This window comes from Paramisgurnus dabryanus, chromosome 14, assembly GCF_030506205.2.
Source record: "Paramisgurnus dabryanus chromosome 14, PD_genome_1.1, whole genome shotgun sequence".
Lineage (NCBI taxonomy): Eukaryota > Metazoa > Chordata > Actinopteri > Cypriniformes > Cobitidae > Paramisgurnus > Paramisgurnus dabryanus.
Window position 1 is genome coordinate 10,388,869 of NC_133350.1, and position 12,702 is coordinate 10,401,570.

Below are 12,702 nucleotides of genomic sequence, written 5' to 3' on the forward strand. Positions count from 1 at the left end.
GCAGAAGCACAGTTTTTAGAGAAAGCTCCTTCAAACCTACCGTTAGAATAGGCTCAAACGGAGGAAGAGTTAGTGCTTTCAGGACCAAGGCCAGGTCCCAAGACGGTACGGTGGGAGGGCGAGAAGGTCTGAGGCGCCGTGCACCCCGTAAAAACTTCGTTATGAGCTCGTGTTTGCCCACCGAGCGCCCCCCAATATTAGCATGAAAAGCTGCGATAGCAGCAACATACACTTTAAGGGTGGAGGGCATGCTTCCCGTATCCATTCTGTGCTGTAGAAAGGATAGAATAGCTGACACGGAGCAGTTCACCGGGTCAAACTCTTTTTCTTTGCACCACGCAGCGAATACCGACCACTTAAGGGCATATAACCGTCTTGTAGCGGGGGCACGCGACTGCATCAGCGTATCGAGCACACTCTGCGGCAGCGCCGCGTCTGTCAGCGGAACCCACACACCTTCCACGCGTGAAGTTTCCACTTCTCGGGGCTGGGGTGCCAGATCGATCCGTTCGCCTGAGAGAGCAGGTCTCGTCTCAACGGGATCGGCCACGGGGGAGCCGTTGACAGTTCCAACAGCTCGGGAAACCACGGCTGGTTCGGCCAGTACGGGGCGATCAGTGTCACTGTTGCTTTTTCCTCTCTGATCTTGTGTAAAACTGACGGCAGCAGTTTTATGGGGGGAAACGCATATTTGCTGGCTCTCGGCCACGGCAACGACAGCGCTTCTCCGCCCAGAGGAGAGCTCGTCAACGAGAAGAACAGCGGGCAGTGTGTGTTTTCCTCGGACGCAAACAGATCCACTTCTGCTTTCCCGAACTGACTCCAGATCAGCTCGATAGATAGGGGGTTCAATCTCCATTCCCCTTGGGGAATGCCGTTCCTCGACAGCATATCCGCTCCGCAGTTCATGCTGCCCGGTACATGCGTCGCTTTTATTGAAAGGAGATGACGATCCGCCCACAACAGTATCGCTTCTGCCTGTCTGAACAGCGGCCTGGAGCGCACTCCTCCCTGGCGATTTATGTATGAAACCACCGTAGTGTTGTCCGTCCGGACAAGAGCATGATGGCCCCCGATCAGCGTCGCAAAGCTCTGCAGTGCTAAAAAGACGGCTTTGAGCTCTAGACGGTTTATATGCCATAACCGCTCCGACTCCGGCCAGGAGCCCGAAGCCGGGACGCCATCGCACAGGGCTCCCCAGCCCGTTAACGACGCGTCCGTTGTGACTACTTTCCGTCTCGTAACCAGCCCGAGTGGGGCACCCCCGCTGAACAGGTTGGGATCGAACCAGGGTCTCAGCGCTCGCATACATCCGTTCGTAACTGTAATGCGCGCTCGTCCCGATATCCACGCCCTGTTGGGCACTCTGGATCGTAACCATAGCTGCAACGGGCGCATATACAGCAGACCGAGTGGGCAAACCGGTGAGGCTGCCGCCATCAAGCCTAAAAGTCTCTGAAACCGTTTCAGTGGCACAGTGCCTCCGTGGCTGAATACATTCAGAGCAGACGTCAGATCCCGTTTGCGCTCCTCTGATAAGAAAGCCTTCATTGAGACTGAGTCGAGACGCACGCCTAGAAACGCGATCTCCTGCGTTGGAGATAGAGCGCTCTTCTGCAAATTCACACGTAGACCGAGGCTGTCTAAATGCGAAAGTACTGCGTCCCTGTGGCTGATGAGCACCTCTCTGGATTGTGCTAAAATCAGCCAATCGTCCAAATAATTCAGGATGCGAATGCCGCTCGCTCTCAGCGGGGACAGCGCCGCGTCTATACATTTCGTGAATGTGCGCGGGGCGAGCGCCAGACCGAACGGGAGGACCGTGAACTGGTATGCAGCATCCTTGAATGCAAATCTCAGAAAGCGCCTGTGGTGCGGGGCGATCTGAATGTGAAAATAAGCATCCTTTAGGTCCACTGAAATAAACCAGTCCCCGGGCCGAATGTGGGCGAGGATCTGTTTCAGTGTAGTCATTTTGAAAGCACGTTTGTGTAATGCTTTGTTGATTTGTCTCAAATCCAAGATCGGTCTGAGACCGCCGTCTTTTTTCGGGACGACAAAGTACCGGCTGTAAAAACCGCTCTCTCTCTCTTGCATCGGAACTGACTCTATCGCTTGTTTGGCGAGGAGATTGCAGATTTCCTGATACAAAATCGACTCGTCCTGAGCCCGGACCGTTGACGCTATCACGCCGTTGAAACGGGGAGGTCTGCGTCGAAACTGTAGAGAATATCCTTTCTGAATAATGTTCAGCATCCATTCCGATATGTTGGGAATGGCACGCCATGCATCTAAGCGCAGTGATAGCGGTTGAATGACAGGATGACCTGACCGCTCGTTGCCGCCGAGCGTCTCGTGCGTGACGGGTAGCTCGGTTCTGGGGGGCTGCGCGTTGCTCGTCGGATCGCTGCTCGGGGGCGAGTGACCCAGCGGGACTAATGAAGACCTCTCCGCTCTGTGCAGCGTGTGTGTTACGGGCACAAGAGAGGACGGCCGGGGGGCGGCTGACGCCGCGATAGACAACGGGCTTTTGTGCGGCTCGCTGAGACCGTGCATTAACCCTTTCCGTCCCCGCTTTCTCTGCGACCCGCGCGTCGCGGGGGGGTTCGAAAGCAGGGAGGGTGCGCTGTGCGTGTCTATATGAGGGTGGGAGCTGCCCTGGGGCGAGCGACCCGAAACCAGATAAGGAGGAAAACGCTCTTTTTGTGAAAAAGTAACATTTTTTATTGCATTCAACACAAAAACATTTAAAGAGACAGTCTCTGCGTCGCCCGCAACAGCCAGGGGGACACTTGACGAGACTTTCGTTCTCTTGGCGGCGGGCTCGCCGCTCGGCGTTCTCTCTCTCACACCACTCACGTCAGGAACGCGGCTTTGCTCCGGGCTGCGGTCCCCCTGGACCCGGTTTCTTGCGACGCTTCCTGGTGGATTCGTGCCAGGGGCTCTTGTGACGCACCACCGGTTCAGGTCTCACTGTCGGGGGCGTCGCCGCGGGGGGTTGCGCTGCCGGCCGGCGTGGCGCAGACTCGGAGCGGTGTCTCGGCGGCGGCGGTCCCGCCGGCGCATGAGACATAGGGCGGCGAGGAAGAAAGTGACTCATGGCTTTAGAACTCTTCACCGCCTCCGAGAATCGCTCCGTGATGGTACCCACGGCGTCACCGAACAGGCCAGATGGGGAAACGGGAGCGTTAAGCAGCGTCTTCCTGTCGGCCTCCTTGAGATCTGTGAGATTTAACCACAGCTGGCGCTGCATCACCACCATGAAGCCCATGCTGCGTCCGATAGCCTGCGCCGACTTTTTGGTGGCTTTCAGCGCGAAGTCCGTTGCCGCCCTCAGATCCCTGAAGGTACTCAGGTCCGTGCTGCCCTCGTCCAGCGCCTTTAGAGCCCGCGCCTGGAAAATCTGGAGGACCGCCATGGTGTGTAGCGACGACAGAGCCTCCCCTGACGCGGCGTAGGCTTTATCAGCCAGGTGCGCCGTCATGCGGCACGCCTTAGAGGGTAGTGAAGCCTCACCACCCAAGGAGGAGGACGACGGGCAGAGATGGGCCGCCACGGCTTCCTCGACGGGGGGGATATGCAGGTATCCACGAGCCTCCGCCCCGTCCACTTTAGAAAACAGCTCAGACCCGCCGGCGCGAGCGCGGACGCCCTGGGGGGTCGCCCACGCTTTGGTGACCTCATCGTGCAGGTCTGGGATGAAAGGGGCACTTTTCCTCGGAGCGGCGGCGCGGCGGCCCGAGTCAAAGTACCACGAATCGAGCTTGCTCCTTTGGGGTTCTTGCGGGGAACTCCACTCGATCTCTAAATCCTGCACGGCCTTAGAGAGAATGCGCACCAGCTCTTCGTGAAAGGAGGGGGGGTGGGCGTCAGCCTCCGACGCGGCAGGCGGAGATTGGTCCCAATCTCCGTCAGACGCCGTCAGTGACATCTCATCCTCCTCTGCGGGGACCCCAAAGGAGACAGACTCGGCAGCTCCCGGTTCAGGACGCAGGCTCTCGGCGACGAACTGAACCGGAGAGCGACGGGGAGGGGAAGCGCGGCGTTCCGGCACGCGCTCGCTCTCCGTCGGTGGCTGAGCCCCCACCAGCGGCACCTTGGCGGCAGTGGGAGGCTGCAGCGAGGAGCTTTCGAGAGCGATGTTGAGCCGAGTCCTGAGCACCCTCATTGTGAGCTCATCACAATGAGGGCACTCCGACCCAACCAACGCCGTCTCTGCGTGGAGAAGCCCCAGACATACTATACACAGTTTGTGCGAATCGGGCGGGTCGATAGGACCTCCGCACCGTGAGCACATTCGCGACATCTGGATCGCTAAGAGGGACGTCCGTCTTATCCGCGTACTCAACAGATGTCTTCGTTGCAGGGTAAAACTTGCTCGTGAAGGAGAAAATACTGAAGATATTCGCTCAGGACGGCTGCTATTATAGTGAGAAGGCCACGCCCTCTTTTGCCGTCTTGAGCGTCATTGGCCAGCGCGAGTTTCAACTGCACTGGCGTTGTGCAATAAGGCTTCAGGGTTATCGTGATTGAAGGATCAATCCCATAGCGTCAGCTAACTGACGCAATGTCGAGAGAACGTTCTCGATAGGGAACCGCTAATGTTACTGTCGCAAATAATCTATCGAGCGAAAAGACTAATGGCTCGGTTCCGACATCAGATGCTAATATAAATATTACAAATACTGTATCGAGCGCGCATAGTGTTTATCAAAATACACATGGCTCGGTTCCGTCATCAGAGTCAAGTCGGCGGTCAAACTGGGTGACTGTTAGGCGGCATAGTCATATAAGGCGTCCTTCTAAGACCCATAACGTAACGACAATTTCTAACAGATTCGATCCCCTAAGGAGTATACCAGCTGAAACACCTTTTAAAAGTGCCCTGGTCATTGGAGATTCTATACTCAGGAACACTAACATTGAGGCACCAAACACCATAGTCGACTGTATACCGGGAGCCAGAACGACTGACATTAGATTCAAACTTAAAGTGCTGGCTAATGCTAAGCGGAAGTTTTCTAAGATTGTTATTCACGCCGGCACGAATGACACTAGGCTCCGCCAGTCGGAAATCACCAAAGGAGATTAAGGAGATGTGTGAAATTGCAAAAACAATGTCAGACAATGTAATATGCTCTGGTCCCCTCCCCGCCTACCGGGGAGATGAAACACATAGTAGATTAGTGTCTCTCAATGGATGGATGTCAAAGTGGTGCCCTCAGCATAACGTAGGGTTTATAGACAATTGGAAGCATTTCTGGGGAAGACCATTTCTCCTAACCCGAGATGGCCTTCATCCGTCATCGGAAGGAAGTGCTATACTCACTAAAAATCTGATCAATAGTCTTAATTCTGATATAGTCTGACTATCCAGGGCCCAGGTCAGGAAACAGACGGATCGGCTTAACCGTCCGTCTGTTAGCTGCCGTGATATGTCAAGACCACTTATATCCCAGCACTTCGAGTCAATCTTACCGAAATATCAGCACATTTCAACTGTATCTGTTCCCCGAACAAATAAATACAGGGCACCGCTTGTTACATCTGGTACAAATCTGATTCAAATAAAATTAGAAAACAATACATTAACAGATGAATCTCGAATCTTAAAGGTGACATAGAATGATTGAACAGAGTATTTATCCTTGTTCTGTGATGTGACATGTAGACAGATTTTGTTTTGTTTGGGTCTATAATGCCTAAGAAGCTTCCTAAAAACCTCTCTCAGATAGCTTGATTAGGGTGGGGGATTTTAAACAAGTGGTTTTGCACCTATTTGGCTCCCCCTACTGGCTTAACTTGCAATCTCATTAGTGATTGGCTGACTTTGCTGCCACTCAAAAAATGTAGCCAATTATTTTAAAGTGGAGGGGCAGTTAGATGCCTGTGATGTCATAAGCATCAGTTTTTCACATTGGGCTGTTTTCTGGCTGACATTTCTAAAAGAGGAATTTCTATGAGACTGAAATGTTTACATGTCTAACACTTTTTGTATGTTCGTGAATGCGTGGTAGACTACCATTATTCAACAAAGACAAGGTAAAAATGGTTTTTCATTCTCTGTCCCCTTTAAAATTTGGCCTTCTTAACATTAGATCGCTTACCAATAAAGAACCTATTGTCAATGAAATAATTACAGACCAAAACTTAGATGTACTCTGTTTAACAGAAACCTGGCTTAAAGCAGACGAATACATTAGTTTAAATGAATCCACCCCACAAGACTATTATTATAAACACGAACCTCGATTAAAGGGGAGAGGGGGTGGTGTAGCTACAATATACAACACAATGTTTAAAGTAAACAAAAAATCTGAGCTAAAATTTAAATCATTTGAAGTAATGTTGTTAAATATGGAAATAACTGATCGTAACCACAAACAGCTTTCTTTTGCTTTAGCGACAATCTATAGACCACCGGGCCACCATGCAGATTTCCTTAATGAAATAGCAGATTTCCTATCTGAGCTTGTAGTCACTGTAGATAAAGCTCTTATTGTTGGTGATTTTAATGTCCATGTGGACAACCCAAAAGACGCATTAGGACGTGCGTTTATAGATGTTCTAAATTCTCTCAATATTAGACAAAACGTGACAGGGCCAACGCATACTCGTAATCACACATTAGACTTAATTCTGTCACTCGGACTCAATATTAATGACATCGAAATATCACCTCAGAGTGATGCAGTTTCTGACCATTACCTTGTGTCATACACTGTACTTCTAGATAGGATCACTCAATCTACAACATGCTACCGACTAGCCAGAACAATAATTTCCACCACTAAAGATAGCTTTATTAGCACTCTTCCAGACCTGTCCCAAATGAAACATGTAGCAGATAACTGTGACGATCTAGATATTGAAATAGAAAACCTAAACAATGTCTGTTCTAACACATTGGATGCCGTTGCTCCCATTCGAAAAAAGAGATTCAAAGAAAAACCGCCAGCTCCATGGTATGACCATCACACAGCAGCCCTTAAAAAGGCAGCTAGAAAAATGGAAAGAAATTATAGAAGCACAAAGTTAGAAGTATGGCGCCAGGGCCGTGCACAGACCTTTTGAGGGGCATGTGCTGAAACTGAAAAAGGGCACCCCCTCCAAATAAATATCACTTAATAATCATCTTAATAGCTTTATATTTATTCGCTATTAATGATTGAAAAAAAATCACTAATAATGAATGAAAAATGACATTTGATGATAGCTTGGCATTATACAGTGCAAAGGATATCTGCTCTTGTAAGTGGGCTTTAACAATTTACATCCTGGGTGTTTGTCTGTATTAGGCCTATTTGTAGTCATGTGTTTGTGAAGTGCTCTTGTGTACTAGCTCTTATTTAATTGTAGAATATATTAATTTTAATTTTTTTCTTTGCTTACATACATAAAGTTACCTGTACATAAAAATATGTTTGAAGAAAAAAAGGTATTCTGTTTGGTTTTATAAGCTAATTTTTATTATTTGGTTAACATGTTTATGTATGTGATTGAGAAGAGTGGGAAATAGGAGATTAAGGGCCAGATTTACTAAGCGCTTGCGCCAGCGTAAACCATCATTTTGGCGGTAAATAGCGATGTCGGAATTTACTAAAGACGCGCAGTGGATCATTAGCGCTGAAAAGGTGTGGTCTAGTTCTTTTTGCGACTGACCTGATTGCATATGCATTTCTAGGAGTTTCCCTTTCAGACGCAAACATTTTGGGAGGAGACTATTTAAATGATTCACGCAACGCGATTTACTAATGTTTGCGCATGTGTTATGTATGGCATTTGCGCGACTATTTAACGCCGAAAAAAAGCATGTCTTAAATCATTTTGCGCTCGAAATGGCTGCAATTGTTGTTGCTAGGAGGAGACATCGCAGAAATCAGAGACTGCATGGTAGAAGGGAGAGGATTTCCAGGATCATTTTACCAGATAAGTTCACGCGTCTCTCTGCCTTTATTTATCGGCCTGTATATCACATGCACCTGCAGGAGCATCATCTCTGCTTATTTGCAACCATGCGCTAATTTGCGCTGCTCTTAGTAGATTGGTTGGTCATTATGGAAATCAGCTGTTGCGCCTGTGTTATTTAAAAAGCGCTTTTTTAGTAAATAACCCGCAGATATTACCACTCCCATCAGCGCATTTTTGGAATTGCGCTCATGCGCTAATTTGCCCTGTTTAGTAAATCTGGCCCTAAAGATCAAAATAGGAGATTATACTATACTATAGCCATACCATTAGCATATTCAACATGTACAGTATCTGCCTACCTGGCAAAAACTGTGCTGACCAGGAACCTTGGTCTTTTGAAGGTGCAAATAACTGCATTACTGAAAAATATACTAAATAGAATACTAAACTTAACTCTATGCAGTTGATTTCAGAATAAAAAATTATGAACCAAATAATCATACAACTCCCTTGACAAATTCAAGGCATAAGATACATGCATATACAATAACTTATATCCAGATTGCTTACTGTAATGAGTGACAGGGCAATATAATGTACATACTTGTATCCTTTACATGTTTTTCGTCTCTATCCAGTTTTCCCAACTGGGCATCTGATGTCTAAGACCTTTCTAATCTGATATGTTTTTGGTGTTAATGTAAGCTAGACATTTACCCGCGCGGGCGCGTCTTCTCGCGTGAGATGTGTTGACTTTAGTTTAACGATTGAGAGCGTCATGCAAAAAAAGCGGTAAAAACCGACAGTGCATTCCGTATTGTTGTCACGGGTGCCCTTCACATGGGTGAACACTTGTTTAAAAACTGCTCGCGCTTTGTCAAAAACTCAATTTGGTCGCAGTTTGGAGCCCTTAGTGCCCCCTGATTGCCCACTCGACCAATCCCGTCTATGGATAATTCGGCTCTGCTCAAATGTATAAAACATGGGCCGTTATATACATTCTAGTGTTTCTTTCGTAATGAGACAGCATTGTACTCAAACAACAAGATATTTATTTACCGTTGCAAGACGTTCAGCTGCCTCTGACTGCTGTGGAACTTCAGCTCGCTGCACTCAGGGGGCGGAGTTAAGAGGTTTGACAGACAGTTTGAGCGGATCCAAAAATATTTAGTTTTTAATAATTTTATTTGATAAATATATTTGTAAAACACACAGACAGACGTAAATGTTTAACAATAGCATTAATTTATATATTTAAAAAAAATAATAAAACACCTCCAAAAAAGGGCACTTCGGAGTGTAAGGACAAAAAGGGCATGTGTTCTGCACAGGTTGAGCCCTATCTGTGCACGTGCCTGTATGGCGCGCAGCATGGAAACAGAGTGTTAAACACTACAGACAGGCTATTAAAACCGCCAGATCTACATATCTTAGCAAGCTTATAAATGAGAATCATAATAACCCTCGTTTCCTCTTTAGCACAGTTGCGAAACTGACTAGAAACAAAGAACAAACAGAAACCAATAGTAAACTTCAACACAATAGTAACGACTTCATGAACTTCTTTTCTAACAAAATTTCGGCTATTAGGGAAAACATCGTAGCTACCCAGGCAGCCACCACTCTACCCATTAGTTCACTTAACACTAGACTACCATACGAGCATCTTGATTCATTTAAACCTACTACAATAGATGAGCTCTCTAAACTAGTCACATCATCCAAATCATCGTCCTGTATATGTCACGATCGGTTCTACACCGGGAAGTGAAAACCAAAAGGAGAACCCAAACGCAAAGGATGTATAAAATAACTAAGATTTATTTACAAATAAACTGAAACACCCACAAGGGGGTAAAACAGAAAGGAACCAAAACACTGTGATGAAACACAAAATAAACAGAACACGAGAATAACTCGGATGGGTAACTGGGGAACATCAACACAGTAACTTACAACAACGCACGCACACCACACAGAGAACACAAGGGCATTATATAGACAGCACATCAATGGGGAACAGGTGAACATAATTAATCACTTAAGACATGATTACATAAGGGAGTAGGGTAAAAGTGACAAGACACTGGGAACACGTGTTACACATACATGATGTGAATCAACACGTATTCCCACATAAACACAATGCTGCCCTGGTCTTGCCCTCTGGATAATAACCAAGGTCAGGCAAGACCATGACAGCCACACCACACTGGGGAACACGTGTCACACAGAAATAATGTGAAACACACGTGTTCCCACAAAACACAATGCTGCCCTGACCTTGCCCTCAGAACATAGACCTGGACCTATACTAAGGTCTGGCAAGATCACGACAGCAACAAGACACCGGGAACATGTGGAAGCCACACACAGAATGTGATCCCACATGTCCCCACACAGAACATGATACTGCCACGGTCCTGTCGGATGCACTCAGACCTACATCTAGCACGGATGTCCGACAGGACCGTGACAGTACCCCCCTCTTAAAAGACGGATACAAGACGTCACAACAAAAACAAACAAAAACATTAAACACGAGGAACGAACGACTGCACAACAGAAGACAACCACGACAACATTACTACAAACAACAAAGGTAAACAAACATATGTGACAAACGGGTTGGGATGGTGTAACAAAAACAATACATGATGAAGGGGAGGTGGGGAAAAAACAGGGGGAACAAAATGTCCATGGGAAACATGATTATTAAAGTCCCGCGGCTGAAAAGCCGACTGATGACGTGTCCCCGGCTGCGCCGGCGGGTGACGTGTCCCCGGCTGCGCCGGCTGGTGACGGGTCTCCGGCTGCGCCGGCTGGTGACGTGTCTCCGGCTGCGCCGGCTGGTGACGTGTCTCCGGCTGCGCCGGCTGGTGACGTGTCTCCGGCTGCGCCGGCTGGTGACGTGTCTCCGGCTGCGCCGGCTGGTGACGTGTCTCCGGCTGCGCCGGCTGGTGACGTGTCTCCGGCTGCGCCGGCGGGTGACGTGTCTCCGGCTGCGCCGGCGGGTGACGTGTCTCCGGCTGCGCCGGCGGGTGACGTGTCTCCGGCTGCGCCGGCGGGTGACGTGTCTCCGGCTGCGCCGGCGGGTGACGTGTCTCCGGCTGCGCCGGCGGGTGACGTGTCTCCGGGAGTGTCGGTGAATAACGAATCTCCGGCTGCGCCGGTTCCGAGGCCCTCTTCGTCCTTCTCCTCCTCCCTTTCGACGCAGGGAGTGCCGGTCCGAGACTGGCCCCGGGAGTAGTATCCAGCACCGGGGAGATGGGAGTCGATCTCCCCATCCTGACAGCTCCGGTCATCATGTCCCTCATAATGGACTGAGTCTGGCGGGATCCAGCCGATCCAGTCGGTCGCCGCCTGGCCTTACCCTCGGGCCCGCATACGAGTGGGTCATAAAACTCGTAACCCGACTCATATGCGGGGCGGGATCTCCTTCCCCGAATCGCCAGGCGGCTGCCAGCAAACATCCTTGCTGGGTTCAGTTTGGTGCGTGCGTTCTGTCACGATCGGTTCTACACCGGGAAGTGAAAACCAAAAGGAGAACCCAAACGCAAAGGATGTATAAAATAACTAAGATTTATTTACAAATAAACTGAAACACCCACAAGGGGGTAAAACAGAAAGGAACCAAAACACTGTGATGAAACACAAAATAAACAGAACACGAGAATAACTCGGATGGGTAACTGGGGAACATCAACACAGTAACTTACAACAACGCACGCACACCACACAGAGAACACAAGGGCATTATATAGACAGCACATCAATGGGGAACAGGTGAACATAATTAATCACTTAAGACATGATTACATAAGGGAGTAGGGTAAAAGTGACAAGACACTGGGAACACGTGTTACACATACATGATGTGAATCAACACGTATTCCCACATAAACACAATGCTGCCCTGGTCTTGCCCTCTGGATAATAACCAAGGTCAGGCAAGACCATGACAGCCACACCACACTGGGGAACACGTGTCACACAGAAATAATGTGAAACACACGTGTTCCCACAAAACACAATGCTGCCCTGACCTTGCCCTCAGAACATAGACCTGGACCTATACTAAGGTCTGGCAAGATCACGACAGCAACAAGACACCGGGAACATGTGGAAGCCACACACAGAATGTGATCCCACATGTCCCCACACAGAACATGATACTGCCACGGTCCTGTCGGATGCACTCAGACCTACATCTAGCACGGATGTCCGACAGGACCGTGACAGTATATTAGACCCCGTTCCCACAAAACTACTTAAAGAAGTATTCCCTGTAGTGTCAACCCCGGTTCTAAATATATTTAACTCATCGCTAGAAATAGGATACGTTCAAACAGCTTTCAAACTAGCAGTTATTAAACCGCTGATTAAAAAACCACAGCTTGACCAAGGAGAACTTAATAACTTTAGACCAATCTCAAATCTCCCTTTTCTTTCGAAAATATTAGAAAAGGTAGTGGCAAGCCAGTTACGCACATTCTTGACAAATAATAGTACATATGAAAAGTTCCAATCAGGATTCAGGCCCCACCATAGCACAGAGACAGCGTTGCTTAGAGTTACAAATGACCTCCTATTAACATCCGATCGTGGTGAAATCTCAATTCTTATATTACTAGACCTTAGTGCAGCATTTGACACAATAGACCACAGAATCCTACTCAATAGACTAGAAAACTATGTTGGTATCAGTGGTCAGGCGCTAGCCTGGTTTAGGTCATATCTAACCAATCGCTATCACTTTGTTTATGTAAATGAGGAAGAGTCATATCACTC